General features: G+C 42.8%; 1 protein-coding gene across 5 annotated transcripts in view; it reads right to left on the bottom strand.

Annotated features, from left to right (window-relative positions):
* LOC134226619 (cell adhesion molecule DSCAM-like) overlaps positions 1 to 4881 on the bottom strand; it is a 161438-nt gene extending 156557 nt beyond the window's left edge. For 2 of the 5 annotated variants that reach the window (XR_009983518.1, XM_062707507.1), the window contains exon 1: positions 3774 to 4881. The gene's annotated coding sequence lies outside the window, so the exon portion shown is untranslated. The remainder of the gene's footprint in view (positions 1 to 3773) is intronic. The other 3 variants (XR_009983520.1, XR_009983519.1, XR_009983523.1) reach the window with 3 other exon arrangements.
* Between the last annotated feature and the right edge of the window lie 9262 nt (positions 4882 to 14143).

The following is a 14143-nucleotide window of genomic DNA, read 5'->3' as shown; positions in this document are numbered from 1 at the left end:
TTTTTCCCAAAGACTGATTTGACATCTTAACAACTTCGCGACGACTAAAACACGCACTGTACTTACTTGCCCGAAGACTATTGTAAACTATTCTAATAAGATCACCCATACAACATTTCAGTAGAATGTTAATAACTTTGTCTGATTAACTCCAATTTTCTCGCGTCTTTCAGCATCACATTCTGTATTTGATTTAGCAATATTCGACATATATTTTTTATTGACGAACAATATTTTCGAATAAAGCTCTTTATTATTCACTCAACCCACCAACACAATTACAACATAAAAATCATACAATAGTGTTGGTTTGGAGCACCCGCTGCTTCAACACACTTAAATCACTACAGAGCATTGCTCAAGCTCCACTTTCCTTCGTCTTCTTTCCACTAACCAAACTTATGAAAAGACCAATTGAATTGAATTCGCTTTTGGCGATTGAATTACCAACAGATATATTTGTTGTTTACTTCGCAATATCTGACACTCCGCAATTTTCCCAGTTGATTTTTCTCCTATGGATCTACATTTCAACTGGAACTTGGCTTGTTATTAAGTATTCTATCAGCATTTCCTCAGGTATTAATTGAAAGTTTTTCAATGTCCACCATTGCATGAGTATGTAATGTATCTTGTGTGGCAAGTACAATGGATACACTATGCCCAGGGAGTCGCGAATGTTTCCCACCCGAAAACATCCTAGACCGGATTCATCAGCTGTTGGCCTTCCATTTAGAGTCCTCACAACGAGCTCCTTCCTCGGTGTCTCCGGAAGTCGATGTTAACTGAAATTCTGGGGAGGAAGCTGGGTCAGCCACACCTTATGTAGGGGTGAAAACGATATCTACAAACAAGCGGAAAATGTTAAATAGGCAGACCTGCGGCGTAGTCTCCAAAAAAAAGGAGTCAACCAAAATATAGACTGACAACAAATTAAGGACAATCATAATTGGGTCCACCAATGGCTTGGCTATCACAATGGGTCCGCGACGTTAGGCATAAGTACGTTAGACATAACGGACGTTAGGCATAATGTACGTTAGGTTAGGCATAATGGATTTTTGGCATAATTCTGCCTTCTTTATGTCATGGGCTGTTCCTTGGGTTATTTTATGCCTAACGTCCATTATGCCTAACGTACTTATGCCGAACGTCCTTATGCCTAAGGGGGTATACGCATCACAATGCACACTGGTTCATAAGCCCCTAAAACGTGCGTTTTTTAGTTTTCGACCTGAAAACTACATTTTAGAGTCATGATGTCTTCAGAAGAGTTGAAGGATATTTCTTGGGCTTTCTTTTGATAAGAAAATATCAATGATCTATCCACCTTGAAGGGCAGTATGAAATAAAAAAATTACGTAGATGTACGAAAGCAGTGGTTGTCCTCTGCAATGTTATAAAGAATGTGAATTGGAACATCTTTTCTAAAGACACAATATTGGACAAACGGTTTTGTAACGAATTAGAGCACGTTTTGTATGAATGATCCCCAAAAATCATATTTTAAGCATAACTTTTTTGAAAATAATTTTAGCACTATGGTTTATTCTAGAAAGTTGTACATAATGACAAAAAACATGTTTGTCTAGAAGACTACTTTGATCTATCTTGAAACCTGTCAATGTTATTAAGGAATCTTCAGCGGCAAGAGGCGGCAAGAGGCGAAAAGCGGCAAGAGGCGGCAAGCCAAACAGCCACCATCTGAAAGATTCGGGTTTAGGCTACCGAATGCACATTGTTTTGTTTTGTTCCGTCGTGTTCCACTATTGTTTTGAATCAACTTAAAATAGTCCTTAATGTACGTTTTTCAGTACAACTGTTACGTAAACAATTAAAAAGCCGCTAACATGATTGATTATTTATTGCATGGTTACAATCTCCACCAAGACGAAACAGCCACATTTAATACGAATGGCTGTCATTTGTCGAGATTGTAACCATGCAATAAATAATCAATCATGTTAGCGACTTTTTAATTGTTTACGTAACAGTTGTACTGAAAAACGTACATTAAGGACTTTTTTAAGTTGATTCAAAATTATAGTGGAACACGACGGAACTAAACAAAACATTGTGCATTCGGTAGCTTAAACCCGAATCTTTCAGATGGTGCCTGTTTGGCTTGCCGCCTCTTGCCGCTTTTCATGGTGTGTTGATGTGAAAATTGACTTTTTTTTATAGATTCCTTAATAACATTGACAGGTTTCAAGATAGATCAAAGTAGTCTTCTAGACAAACATGTTTTTTGTCATTATGCACAACTTTCTAGAATAAACCATAGTGCTAAAATTATTTTCAAAAAAGTTATGCTTAAAATATGATTTTTGGGGATCATTCATACAAAACGTGCTCTAATTCGTTACAAAACCGTTTGTCCAATATTGTGTCTTTAGAAAAGATGTTCCAATTCACATTCTTTATAACATTGCAGAGGACAACCACTGCTTTTGTACATCTACGTAAATTTTTTATTTCATATCGCCCTTCAAGGTGGATAGATCATTGATATTTTCTTATCAAAAGAAAGCCCAAGAAATATCCTTCAACTCTTCTGAAGACATCATGACTCTAAAATGTAGTTTTCAGGTCGAAAACTAAAAAACGCACGTTTTAGGGGCTTATGAACCAGTGTGCAATGGCCTTCCCAGTCCTCGCTTCGCGTTTTTGACGACACAAATGTCAATTTATAAGCAATTGGCATATCTGAAAAGTATTTTCTCGTGCAAACTGCAGTTAACATTTTGTTAAATGCTAGGCATTGTTTTACGAAAGAGACAAAGACATAATTTCATCTTTAATATGGCCAAATTCTGCGAATCAAGCGCCTTATCGATTGACTTGATATTTTGTTCGTGAAATGAAACCAGAATCAAACTATTTCAATTCATTCGTATATTAGTTGGTGGATATCGTCAGTTATAGGGTTGATGGATAACCGATACGATTTACATTGTATATGCTACACGATAACTTGTACACAAAAATTGAAAACTTTTCATTGGTGCTTGACACAATTTAGCAGCACCCCGACCATATGGAAAGACATGATTGACGAGAATTTGCGTAATAAGTGAATGAAGCATAACAAGATTAGTTATCAGTGGACGAATAATTATGTTTAGATTCAGTAGTCAAAATCAAGATAGATGTACTCAATTCATTCACAGATCCTGTTTTTGATTCATTTTAATCAAGGTGCGTAGTAAAATTTTTGCTAAATTGAATCGCTTTGATTCGAGATTTCGATCCCCACACATGATGAAATGCATCAAAATCATGCTTTTATTCATTCTTATTTCTTGAGGTTTATTGAAAGTTCATAAAAAACATCATGTCGTCTTTTCATTTGAAATTGCATATCAAATAGATAATTCTGATTATTGCTGCAGAAAAATGCATAATTCACCCATAAGGAGCGTTGCTGTCGCGTACACAGGTGAGCAGCAGCTGAGTAAAACTGTGTTAAATAGCACATACGCATGGGGAAACATTATGGCTCGAGAGCGGAAGTACTTTTAGCCTGCTTATCAAAGTAGATTGTTGTTATCAGAAAAGTGTTGTTAACAGTACGCCTCTCGGAAACAATGTACATTGTCGTGTGGAAAAGGAGCATTCAAGTTCATGGCAACCCTCAACGTATTAATGCTAGGAACATTATCCCTCAAAACTTTCTCTGCAACTTTCTTTTTAACTCAAATGATCGACGCTTCTGTATTCAAATTTAAATTTTATTATGCATGTGCTGACAGAATAAACGTCGTAATAATTACCTATTGCATTCAAAACGCTTCTCAAATCCCATAGCGTGAGTAATTCCTGTCTTGCACATAGCTCTCTGGCCAGAGTATATCACTGCAATGTTTTCATTTGTTTATTCGCAACATCAACACATAAGGGGATTCGTTTGCCTTGTTATCAAGGACTCAATTTGCATATCACACCACTTGAAACTTCTCTAATAACATGTTTTTATCCTTTGTACTTTGTTGTTGAACACTTTTCATGACTCGGCGTTTCTTGTTTCACCAAAGCTATCCCGCGTAATGTAAGAAAGCTTTCCCCTTTTCACGATTCAACTTGATTTATGCTCTTCGGTACGTCGTCGGTTTTATGCAATTAATAAATCATTTCACGTTCACTGCAGCGGGTTTTGGTTTCCACAACAGAAATAGGCAAAAAACGCCAGCAGTGGCGATGTAAGGATTACTCCGCTACGACCCAACCAACCGAGTAACCACCCACTCTCCAGAAAGAAACACGACACGGAAGCAGACAACTGGCTGGCACTGCTGGTAGTTCACTTCACTGCTGTCGCCGTATCAACTTCGCACCACACCTTCCACGGTGATGCCAGCAGCTCATCCCTCCCTCGAGGGACCAGTCATTGCAGAACGATGCCGTGTAATGTACAATTAACAATACACTTTCCACCCAACAACGAGGGGCCAGCTTCTGGCTGGAAGCACTAAATTCGTTTCGGATTCACTGCCCTCTCTCACCCCAATCATTAGCACCACTAGGAAATGGCCAGCAAGCACGTAGGTTCCCCTCGGATCAAGCACCCCATTTCGCTCGCACAGATGGATCCCGGAAGTATCCCCGAAGTGAATCCCGTTCGAATCGAAATTGCACACCTTTTCAGCACGGAAATCACCACCCGTCACCAGACCAGTCCGGAATGTGCATAAAATTAACCTTAATGGCCCTCCATCGACCGACACTACGCTCGAAAGGCAATTGCACACCCCTCAGGCTCCGATTGCAGTTAACGGTGGGGAACACACACAGAACAGGAATCTAAAGCCTTACTTGCTGTGGTCAAGTCTCCGCCAACGATATGCCGCGCACGTGTCCGCTCGGTTCCAGTTCACAGTCGAAACTAATCAATCGCATTCCAACAGGGACGGCTGGAACTGCAGACATAGTTCGCCGTCGTCGTGGGTACAACATATTTTCCATAGCAGCAGAGAGTCGCAGGGCGCCGGTCCAACGCACACATACCCAGCAGGGGGCGAAAGCTTTTCTTCAGAATTTCCCACGACCGTGAAAGTTGGCACGCTGCTGAACCGGTTCAAACAAACGCAAATGAACAACGGATGAACACGGCTAGCGTGAACATGGCGGTGGAACGTGGAATCTGTGAACGGAACAGCCGCAAGGGAAACAGATGGGAAGGAGATTTTTCACCTAATTGAGAACGGATGAGAGAATGGCCCGAGGTTCAATGACGAGAAATCAATTCTCACGAAGGCAAAAGTTGGGTCAAGGATAAAAATTGGGGTAGATACGTTTGATTTCCTTGTTGTCTTCGCGTGTCTGTCGAAATCTCTTACAATTTGGTTTTCGTCAAACCCTGGGATAATGTGAAAGGTATAAGTTTGATCGGAACGTGCCAACGAGTGCACAGATTTGATGATATGCTTGTTGAATGTGCTATAGATATAAGATTGTGTTTAGCATTTACTTTTGCTTAACAACCGGTACATACACGTACACAAAAAACTATGGTTTTGAGTCTAAAGCAAAGCAGTCAGAAGGGAATCTGAAGAGAGCTGTCAAACTACCGGCGGAACAGGACGATGATCCGGTCCCAATAGGCCACATTATAAATACCAGCGTAGAAAAAGACATCATGTCGAAGATAGTATCACGTTTGAAAGCTTGGAATTTGGCTTTGCAGGTTGCGACACGTCATTTCTCCAAAACGAACATTTTGGCCAAACGGCATTGTCAGGAGAATGACCTGCTCGACCAAATAACCAATTAAATTCGCCGGCATCAGCTGTGCCGGAATTGCTTGAGAAAGGAGCATCAATCGAACGAATGCTCATCGTCCACCAGTTGCCGCAAGTGTCCTGGTCGTCACCACACCTAGCCTTGCTCAAGTGACACATCTTCCACCTCGACTTCGAAGCCTTCCAATAATCAGCAGTCGAAACCCATTTGCGCTAATCCAAAGAACGATTCATCGATTACCTTTACCTCAGCCTCCATCGCAGAATCTATCACCTGTGCTTCCGTAGGCCATGTGAAGAAAACGGTTAAATTCGCCACCGCAATTATCATCTTCGTCAACGACAGTGGAGTGGAACATCCAGGGTGCTCTTCTCGATTCAGGAAGCGAATGTTGCTTTATAGCTGAAAGATTCAAGCAGCGACTCAAAGTAAATCGAAAAATAATTTGTCTGCCAATTAGCGGAATTGGTCAATCATCTACTCAAGCTAAGCAAAAGTTTGCATCGACCATTCGCTCCAAGTTGGGGAATACACCGCCAACGTTGAGTTCTTCATCCTCCAGAGAGTTATCATCGATCTACCGGCAACCTCATTCGACACTTCGACATGGGAAGTACTTCCTGGTATACAGCTCGCAGATCCATCGTTCGATAGTACCGGCCCGCTTGATATCATCATTGGTGCCGATAATTGTCGCTCACCTGTGCGACGATTCCACATGCTGCAAAATCGTTTAATTCGGACCTACAAAGAAAATATATGGCATTCATTGATGTGTACGCCGCCCTTGGTCAGATATAAAAAAAAATAGGCCTACGAAAAACCAACTACAAAACGCTCTACGAAATTACGCGTCGTCTTTGACGCGTCTTGTAAAACGCCATCGGGGCCATCGTTGAATGACGCCCTAATGGTTGGCTCAACTGTTCAGGAGGACATTCGATCCATTATTATGCGAAAACACCAGGTTATGATTGTTGCAGACATTAGGATCATATGAGTCGATCCTCGAGATACCCAAATGCAGCTAATTGTTTGGAAATCAAGTCAGAATCAACCACTGGAAACATACAAATTAAAAAACCGTTACCGTTTCTAGTAGAACTCGCTGACGACGAAAGTGAACATTTTCCGTTGGCTGCAATCACCTTGAAAAAAGATTTCTATGTTGATGACCTCGTCTCTGGTGAACGAAATGCAGAAGAAGTTTACAACTACGAAATCAACTATAGAAACACTACCGATAAAGAGTGAATTTGAATTAAGAATCTGTATGGGAGCCCTTTTTAGCCGTGTGGTAAGACGCGCGGCTACAAAGCAAGCCCATGCTGTGGGTGGCTGGGTTTGATTCCTGGTGCCGGTCTAGGCAATTTTCGGATTGGAAGTTGTCTCGATTTCCCTGGGCATAAAAGTATCATCGTGTTAGCCTCATGATATAGGAATGCAAAAATGGTAACTTGGCTTAGAAACCTCGCAGTTAATAGCTGTGGAAGTGCTTAATGAACACTAAGCTGTAAGGCGGCTCTGTCCCAGTGTGGGGATGTAATGCTAATAAGAAGAAGAAGATGGAATGATGAATCAATTCTTCGGAGAATCGAACCTGAAAATCTTGCTTTGACATAATTCTCCGAATTTGATCGTAACCAGGCCTTAAAAACTCTTGGATTCCATTGGGAGCCATCCACGGATGTTTTACGTTATCAAATGCTATTGCCCACTGAATCTGCCCCACAACATCTGACAAAGGGACTCGCTCTCTCTATTATCGCACGACCTGCTCGGCTTAGGCTATTGAAACAATCTCAACAAATTATTCAATTTCCGTTACTTTCCGTTAACTGGTCACGAATTCCATGCAAACAGGACGTCTCGGCAGCAATTGAAATATATTCGTCCTAGCTTTAGTCATCGGTAATCATTTTCTCAAACCGTTGTATGTTGTCAACGCCAGCAATGATACGACCAGCGGCACGAATTCATTAAACAGCAGCTCCGGAGTTTCAAGGTCCCCCTCATGCGGTTTTTTATTCTGTAATCCACTATTTATTGAGCCCTTTTTTCTTGATCACAATTTTATTAATTTCGTCCATCCAAAAAGCCACCGGTCAATTAGTGTTTGGTCGTTCTTGTAATAACTTTTTTTCCACTAAAATACTTCCACTTTATAAACTACCTAGTTAAAAAAATCAAACCTGTCTTTGACAAACTTAATATTTACAAATAAATTAGAATCAGATTTATTTCCAGAGAGATGTCATTTTTATGTCCATGTACAAGCGTAGCATGCTTCGATCAACTAGAGATTGTATGATGTAGAGTATAGTATAATATAGTATGTATAATCCATAACGTGGTTTTCTGGAGCTAATTGCATAACTCATCAACAGGCAACATTGCTGCTGATGGCGCGAAAGATAGCACACACAAATTCAGGCTACTATGTTGCACTGCACATTTCAGTGATGCCCTCAAAGAAGTTTAACGATAATGACTAAAGATTCGCAACCTGTCTTAAAATCCATTACTAATTATTGGGGCGATTAATCAACATGCGATTTTCGTTGGGTGAAAGCTGTTGAGTATTCCTTTTAGCTATGTAGGTTTTCTTTTAACCTGTGCTTAATGGGGGAACGTCATTAACAGTATAATGAAAAAATAAATTTCCCCATACTAATTTGCATGCAAACTTGAAACGGCTTGTGCTAAATCAGTTTTAATCCAAATGAGCTCAAATTTTCAGAGGACACTCAGAACATGGTAAAGAATCAGATGAGCACTGTGGAGCAAAATCGATTTTTTGAACCACCCTAGTATAGATAGTAGAATCTATAGATGAGCGAATGCATGGATGAGTCGATTTTTTTTGCCCGTGCACACGCGCATATGACGTCACAGCCCTTAACGTTTCCATTGAAATCGTGACGCCATGCTCGTTTGGAGACACGTTTGACAGTTCGTTTGGAGACAGAGGATTTATCTTCGCTCATCTATATATTCCACTATCTATAATGTAGAGCAAAATTGTTTGCAGCTCATTTCACAAGTTGGTCTGAATAAGTTTGAAAGAATGGAATTAAGTATTCGTACCTGAGCGTGTATGCAAAGAGTGAGTACGAATCAAGTCAGTTTTGAAACGGTTGCGTTGACAGACGGACGTAAAGTCACGACGCCATCTTTTCCAACAGACCCCACTTTCACCGACTGTCTTGCTGGGAAATTCTCGAAATATCAACGTTTGCTTCGTGTTGAACCCTGCTGTCAGCGCTTTATTGAAAGCTGTTGTAAATTTCCCAGTGAAAGACCAAACACCAAAGTTCTTTCGCCCAGCGAGTTGACGAAATCAGAAAATTGCATACTACGCCTAGTTCAGCAACAATGCTTCGTCGAAGAATACAAACACCTTCAGAAGTCACAACCTGTCGGATCAAAATCACGCATCAGGTGATTCCATCCGTTCATCTCTCCAGAGCAGCTCATTAGAATAGGTGGCGGATTGGGAAAAACTAATAACTGCAAGCACAAAATACTGCTGCCATCATCACACGTGATTTCCTCGCTACTGATCCGGAGTCATCATTAAGCTCATCTCCACACCGCTCCCCAACTCCTCGACAGCCTCCTTCGACAGCGGTACTAGGTCATAGGGACCATGAGCATGGCAAAGCGGGTGGTCCACAATTATGTCACTTGTTTCAGCGCACGTCCGAAGCTGTTGGAACAATGCAGGGCTGACTGCAAGTCGCCCCTTTACGATAACCGGAGTAGACTATTAGGGTCCTATCATGGTAGCGTCCGCCCATCGTCGCGCTGCTTAAAAAAAGACTTATGTGGCACTATTTATTTGAAACCAATTCAAGTTCAAATCAATTTCCATACAAAACCAAATCCAATTCAAATTTAATCTAAATCCAAATCGAATGTAAATCCAATCAAAATACAATCTAAATTAAACGTAAATCCAATCCAAATTCGTTTCAAATTCAATCCGAATTCCGAATCCAATCTTAATCCAATCAAAATGTTATCCAAATTCAATCCAAATCTGATCTAAATAAAATCCAAATCCAATACAAATCCAATCCAAATCGAATGTAAATTGAATCCAAATCCAACCCCAATCGAATGTACATGGAATCCAAATTCAAATCGAAAGTAAATCTAATCTAAATCCAATCCGAATCCTTTCCAAATTTAATTCAAATCCAAACACAATCTAAATGTTATCCAAATATGATCTAAATCCAATTTAATTATAATCCAAATCCAATCATAATCCAATCCAAATCTAATCCGTATTCAAATTCTATCTAAATCCCAATCGAATGTAAATCCAATCAAGACCCAATCTAAATCTAATCCAAATCCATTCCAATTTCAATCCAAATCTGATCTAACTGCAACCAAATAAATCCAATCTGAATTCAACCCAAATTCAATCTTAATAAAATCCAAAGCCAATCCAAATCCATTTCAAATTTAATCCAAATCCAATCCAAATCTTATCTGAATTCAATCCAACTCTAATCTAAATATAATCCAAATCCAGAAAAAAAATCAATACAAATCCAAATCGAATGTTAATCCAATCCAAATCCAACACAAATACAATGTAAATCCAATCCAAATTCAATCTTAATCTTATCCAAATCCATTTCAAATTCAACCCAAAAATCCAATCTTAATACAATTCAAATGTTATCCAATTCTATTCTAAATCTGATCTAAATCCAATCCAAATCTTATACAAAACCAATACAAATCTAATTTAATTTATTTATTTATTATCAGACTAAGGCCGGCCTGTGCTGCACATAAAAGTCTTCTCCATTCAGCTCGGTCCATGGCTGCATTTCGCCAACCACGCAGTCTGCGGAGGGTCCGCAAATCGGCCTCCACCTGATCGATCCACCTTGCCAACTGTGCACATCGCCTTCTTGTTCCTGTCGGATGTTTGCCGAGAACCATTTTCACCGGATTACTGTCCGACATTCTGGCCACGTGCCCGGTCCACCGCAGTCTTCCGATTTTCGCGGTGTGAACGATGGATGGTTCTCCCAACAGCTGATGCAACTCGTGGTTCATTCGCCTCCTCCACGTACCGTCCGCCATCTGCACCCCACCATAGATGGTACGCAACACTTTCCTTTCGAAAACTTCCAGTGCGCGTTGGTCCTCCACGAGCATCGTCCAGGTCTCGTGTCCGTAGAGAACTACCGGTCTTATAAGCGTTTTGTAGATAGTCAGTTTGGTACGGCGGCGAACTCTATTCGATCGGAGCGTCTTGCGGAGTCCAAAGTACGTACGATTTCCAGCCACTATGCGTCTCCGAATTTCTCTGCTGGTATCGTTATCGGCGGTCACCAGTGAGCCCAAGTACACGAATTCTTCAACCACCTCGATTTCGTCACCACCGATAGAAAATCGTGGTGGGTGGCTCACATTGACCTCTCTTGAGCCTCTTCCTATCATGTACTTCGTCTTCGACGTATTGATGACTAGTCCAATCCGTTTAGCTTCGCTTTTCAGTCTGATGTAGGCTTCTTCCATCCTCTCAAAGTTACGTGCCATGATATCAATGTCGTCGGCGAAACCAAATAACTGGACGGACTTCGTGAAAATCGTACCACTCGTGTCAATCCCTGCCCTTCGTATTACTCCCTCCAAAGCGATGTTGAATAGCAGACACGAAAGACCATCACCTTGCCGTAACCCTTTACGGGTTTCGAAGGGACTCGAGAATGCCCCTGAAACTCGAACTACGCACATCACCCGATCCATCGTCGCCTTGATCAACCGTATCAGTTTATTCGGAAATCCGTTTTCGTGCATTAGCTGCCATAGCTGGTCTCGATCGATTGTATCATATGCGGCTTTGAAGTCGATAAATAGATGATGTGTGGGCACGTTGTATTCGCGGCATTTCTGCAATACCTGACGTATGGCGAACACCTGGTCTCTGGTAGAGCGTTCACCCATAAATCCCGCCTGGTTCTGCCCCACGAACTCTTTTGCAATTGGTTTTAGTCGGCGGCATAAAATTTGGGAGAGTACCAGCAATGTGATTGCGCGGTAGTTGCTACAATCCAGCTTATCGCCCTTTTTGTAGATGGGACATACGACACCTTCCATCCACTCCTGCGGCAGAACCTCTTCCTCCCAAACCTTGGTAATCGCCCAGTGCAGCACTCTAGCCAGTGCCTCACCACCGTGTTTAAACAGCTCTCCTGGTAGTTGGTCAACTCCAGGGGCTTTGTTGTTTTTCAGCCGGCCGATCTCTTCCTGGATTTCCTGGAGATTCGGAGCCGGAAGTCGCATGTCCTGCGCGCGTGCTCCTAGGTTCATTACCATACCGCCACCGTTGTCTGCCATATCGCCATTCAGGTGCTCTTCGTAGTGCTGCCGTCACCTTTGGATCACCTCACGCTCGTTTGTAAGAAGGTTCCCGTTTATGTCCTTACACATATCGGGCTGTAACACGTGGCCCTTACGTGAACGGTTCAACTTCTCATAGAACTTTCGTGCGTTATTAGCGCGGTACAGTTCCTCCGTCTCTTCACGGTCTCGATCTTCCTGCTGGCGCTTTTTCCTCCGGAAAATCGAGTTTTGTCTGTTCCGCGCCCGTTTGTATCGTGCCTCGTTCGCCCTCGTGCGGTGTTGCAGCAATCTCGCCCATGCTGCACTCTTCTCCTCAACTAACTGCTCACATTCGCCGTCATACCAGTCGTTTCTCTGAGCCGGAGCCACCGTACCTAGTGCAGTGGTTGCGGTGTTTCCAATGGCGGATCGAATATCTCTCCAGCCATCTTCAAGAGATGCTGCGCCTAGCTGCTCTTCCGTTGGGAGTGCCACTTCCAGCTGCTGCGCGTAGTCTTGGGCTAGTCTACCGTCTTGTAGCCGCCCAATGTTTAGCCGCGGCGGACGACTCCGACGCATGTTGATCACCGTCGAGAGTTTTGAGCGCAGACATACTGCAACGAGGTAGTGATCGGATTCAATATTCGCACTGCGGTAAGTGCGTACGTTCGTGATGTCGGAGAAGAATTTACCGTCGATTAGAACGTGGTCGATTTGGTTTTCTGTTACTTGATTAGGTGATTTCCATGTGGCCTTGTGGATATTCTTGCGGGGGAAGAAAGTGCTTCGGACTACCATTCCGCGGGAGGCTGCAAAGTTTATGCATCGTTGGCCGTTGTCGTTCAATACGGTATGCAGACTATCCGGTCCGATGACCGGTCTATACATTTCCTCCCTTCCTACCTGAGCGTTCATGTCACCGATGACGATTTTGACGTCCCGCAGTGGACATCCATCGTATGTCTGCTCCAGCTGCGCATAGAACGCTTCTTTCTCGTCGTCGGATCTCCCTTCGTGTGGGCAGTGCACGTAGATGATGCTATAGTTGAAGAAACGGCCTTTTATCCTCAGCTTGCACATCCTTGCGTTGATTGGCTGCCACCCAATCACGCGTTGGCGCATCTTTCCCAGCACTATGAAGCCAGTTCCCAGCTCGTTGGTGGTGCCACAGCTTTGGTAGAAGGTAGCCGCTCGATGCCCGCTTTTCCACACTTTCTGTCCTGTCCAGCAGATTTCCTGCAGCGCTACGACATCGAAGTTCTTCTTCGTTGGCATTACATCCCCCACTGGGACATTGCCGCCTCGCAGCTTAGTGTTCATTAAGCACTTCCACAGTTATTAACTGCGAGGTTTCTAAGCCAAGTTACCATTTCTGCATTCGTATATCATGAGGCTAACACGATGATACTTTTATGCCCAGGGAAGTCGAGACAATTTCCAATCCGAAAATTGTTTAGACCGGCACCGGGAATCGAACCCAGCCACCCTCAGCATGGTCTTGCTTTGTAGCCGCGCATCTTACCGCACGGCTAAGGAGGGCCCCTTGCCATCGAAGACATCGAAGTTGTGGGGATGAAATTCATCGTAGATTATCCTGTCACAACCTGCGAAGCCTAGCGACTTGCAGTTCCATGTTCCAAGCTTCCAAACATGATCCTTTATTCGTCGCCCAGGTCGTTGCCGATTGTATCGAGTCGTATTTTCTTCTATCTTGTTCGTAATAGTTGTTTTTAAATGCGGCTTATTGGGCCTGCGCAAACCTCCTGTCTCGTCGGAGGGCCGTCGTGTCAGGGCTGTTTAGCGTCCCACCTGACACCAGGACTTGAGCTTATGCGCTTTGAGCGGCACACGGTCGCTTTGGCGAAGCCTACTTGCGGATTCATGCAGCTTTTTATAGAGATTTAACAGGGCCCACTGTCAAACCCCACCACATCCTAGGCAGGCGCCACAACTCGCAGATGGCCTGGGGAGGGATCGTCAAGCCTTTGGAAATAGTCCCTGCTGCCCCCAAATCCAATTCAAATTCAATCCAAATCAAATGTAAATAGAA

Source organism: Armigeres subalbatus, chromosome 3 (genome assembly GCF_024139115.2).
Source record: "Armigeres subalbatus isolate Guangzhou_Male chromosome 3, GZ_Asu_2, whole genome shotgun sequence".
NCBI classification, from domain to species: Eukaryota; Metazoa; Arthropoda; class Insecta; order Diptera; family Culicidae; genus Armigeres; species Armigeres subalbatus.
This window is presented reverse-complemented; position numbering and strand designations above follow the sequence as displayed.